The sequence below is a fragment of the Chiloscyllium plagiosum genome, chromosome 2 (genome assembly GCF_004010195.1).
Source record: "Chiloscyllium plagiosum isolate BGI_BamShark_2017 chromosome 2, ASM401019v2, whole genome shotgun sequence".
In the NCBI taxonomy this organism is placed as follows: Eukaryota; Metazoa; Chordata; class Chondrichthyes; order Orectolobiformes; family Hemiscylliidae; genus Chiloscyllium; species Chiloscyllium plagiosum.
This window is the reverse complement of record NC_057711.1, coordinates 9,097,602-9,101,369: the sequence shown is the minus strand read 5'-3', so window position 1 is coordinate 9,101,369 and position 3,768 is coordinate 9,097,602.

The following is a 3,768-nucleotide window of genomic DNA, read 5'->3' as shown; positions in this document are numbered from 1 at the left end:
CAAGCACCTCTGAATGCCTCAGGTGAACCTGCTACCATCACGTTTCCAGGCAGTGCACTCCAGAACTGAAAGATTGACTGTGCGAAAATGTTTTTCTCACATCACATTTTCAAATGTTTTGAGATCTGTGCCTGCTCATTCTTGATCATTTTATGAGCAGGAACAGATTAACCTTATGTATTCTTCCAGATCTCCAAGAGGCTGAAAATGCTCTCAGATCTCCACTGAGACTGCTTCTTTTCATGCAGCACAGTCCAAACTTCTCCAACCTGTCCTCATAACTAAAGTTTATCATTCCTAAAAGCCTTATTGTAAATCTGTTCTGTACTACCTTCAACAGATTTACATTTCTCCGATAATGTGGTATATACAATATGCCAGTTAAAGTCTAACAAGCATATTGCACACACTCAACATCATCTCCTTGCTCTTGAACTCTACCTATTTTAATAAGGTTCAGGATAGTTTACAGACTGCTCTCTCCACCTGTCCTGCCACCTCAACAATCTGTGCATTTATACACCCAGATACTTCTCCTTATGCAACCCATTTGAATGATAGCCCTCATTTTAAAATAATGGTCCATATTTCTCCCTAACAAAATGCATCGTCTCTCAGCATTGAACTTTATTTGCCACCTATCTGCCCACTCCACCAACTTGGCTCTGCACTTTTGCATTTCATCTTGTATAAAGAGACCAACTTGTTCACAGTTTTCTAGCTGTGATCTGATCAGTGCCCCCTGTACAGTTTTAGCATGATCTCCTCATTTTTGGACTCATTCCCTTTGAAATAAAGTCAACATTCTATTTGCTTTCCCTTTTACCTGCTGAACTTGGAATCTAGCTTATTGTGATTCTTAGATGAGGATTCCCAAACCCTTCTGAAATCTTTCTCTATGGAAATAATATTCAGCCTTTTCTATTCTTCCATTTTTTTTTAGATTAGATTCCCTACAGTGTGGAAACAGGCCCTTTGGCCCAACCAGTCCACACTGACCCTCCAAAGAGTAACCCACCCAGACCCACTTCCCTCTGACTAATGGACCTAACACTATGGGCAATTTAGCATGGCCAATTCACCTGACCATCTCACCAATCCACATCCTGGGATTGTGGGAGGAAACCAGAGGAAACCCACACAGACACGGGGAGAATGTGCAAACTCCACACAGTCACCCGAGGCCGGAATCGAACCTGGTACCCAGGTGCTGTGAGGCAGCAGTGCTAACCACTGTGCGCCGCCACAGTTTGTCACATTCCAGCTGCCAAGTATTTACCCACTCACCTAACCTGTCTGTGTAGACTCTTTGTGTCATTGTTAAAATTTGCCTTCCCACCTATTTTACTGTCCTCTGCAAACTTGGCTATAGGACATTCACTCCTGTTGTTTAAGCCATGAACATATATTTTAAATAATTGTGGCCCCAGCACTGATCCCTGTGGCACTCCACTAGTTGCAAGTTGCCATCCTGAAAATGACCCTCTTTTTCCAACCCTCTGTCTCCTATTGGTTAACCAATCCGCTGTCCATACTAATTCACTACTCCCAGCTCTTCGTGTTTTATTAAGTAGTCCGATGTCTGGTGTTATATTGAATGCCTTTGGGAGTCCAGGTATATATCTACAGATTCCCCTCCATCTATCCTGCTTGTTATCTCTTCATAGAATTCTAGTAAATATGCCAGGCCTGTCCAGAGAATAGCAAAGCTTTCCACCACTTTCCTGACTTGTGCCTTGTAGATGGTGTTCAGGCTTTGGGGACTTAGCAGGTGAGTTACTCGCTGTGAGATTACTAGCCTCTGACTAGCTTTTGTTTTGATTATGGTTAATTAAGTTTAGTTTCTGGTCAGTAGCAACCCCCAGGAGGAGGATAGTGGGATGTCAGTAATGCCATTGAAAGTCAAGGGGCGATGGTTAGATTACTTCTTGTTGGAAGTGGTCATTGCTTGGTACTTGTGTGGAATGAATGTTATTTGTTAATTATGAGCCCAAGCCAGAATATGGTCCATGTCTTGCTGCAGTTGAACATGGACTGCTTCAGTATCTCAGGAGACATGAATGCTTGCAGAAGCATTTGTGTTTTCCTACCTTTCTGTATTGCAAAGACAACTGCTCTGCTCAGTGTTAAAAATCACACATTGCCAGGTTGTAGTCCAACAGGTTTATTTGGAAGCATGAGATTTGGAAGTGCTGTTCCTTCACAACCACCTGATGAACGAGTGGTGCTCCGAAAGCTAGTGCGCTTCCAAATTAACCTGTTGAACTATAGCCTGGTGCTGTGTGATTTTTAACTTTGTCCACCCCAGTCCAACACTGGCCCCTCCATGACATGGATCTGCGCAATGTTCTTCTCTTGTCGCTTGAAGCCTGAAATGTGTCCCACAACATTGCATGGCTCCGTGGGAACATAGGGCCTCTCGGACTGTGTGCCTAAGCCTAGGATGGATTGTCAGAAGAGATTTGCAATGGCTGCTGTACAATTTTGATTGATTTCTTGACAGTTGCGAGGCCTGTACTGCTGCTTGCATCCTTTGCTTATCGGTGAGTACGACTCCTGGATTGCTCTGTGAGGCCCGATTACTGCTGACAGAAAAGACCTATGGTTAGGTGATGACTCATCATTTTTGGAGAAACTGTATGTTTTTGGAAGCTGAAGCACCTCCGCACCCCTCCCCCCAAACCCCACCAAAAGCTGAACACCCACACAGTCCATCACCACCCCCACCTCCCACCAGCACAATCCACCAATGCCTAAGAACCAGAGTATCTGTCCATCTGCCCAATGACTGAAGGTCCCCTCCCCTGCCACCACTCAATGACTATTATACTCTCCCCAAATTCCCACACTGGGTTCAGGTGAAGTCGGAGGCATTTAATTTGGTTTAATCATAGAGTCATACATTTGTTCAGCATGGAAACAGACCCTTCGGTCCAACCCGTCCATGCCGACCAGATATCCCAACCCAATCTAGTCCCACCTGCCATCACCAGCCCATATCCCTCCAAACCCTTCCTATTCATATGCCCATCCAAATGCCTCTTAAATGTTGCAATTATCCCAGCTTCCACCATATCCTCTGGCAGCTCATTCCATACATGTACCACTCTCTGTGTATATCCTCTGGCAGCTCATTCCATACATGTACCACTCTCTGTGTGAAAAAGTGGCCCCTTAGGTCTCTTTTATATCTTTCCCCTCTCACCCTAAACTTATGCCCTCTAGTTCTGGACTCCCCGACCCCAGGGAAAAGACTTTGCCTATTTATCCTATCCATGCCCCTCAGAATTTTGTAAACCTCTATAAGGTCACCCCTCAGCCTCCGACGCTCCAGGGAAAACAGCCCCAGCCTGTTCAGACTCTACCTGGCTCAGATCCTCCAACCCTGGCAACATCCTTGTAAATATTTTCTGAACCCTTTCACGTTTCACAAAATCTTTCTGATAGGAAGGAGACCAGAATTGCATGCAATATTCCAACAGTGGCCTAACCAATGTCCTGTACAGCCGTAACATGACCTCCCAACTCCTGTACTCAATACTCTGACCAATAAAGGAAAGCATATCAAACGCCTTCTTCACTATCCTATCCACCTGCGGCTCTACTTTCAAGGAGCTATGAACCTGCACTCCAAGGTCTCTTTGTTCAGCAACACTCCCTATGACCTTACCAATTAGTGGATAAGTCCTGCTAAGATTTGCTTTCCCAAAATTCAGCACCTCGCATTTATCTGAATTAAACTCCATCTGCCACTTCTCAGCCCATTGG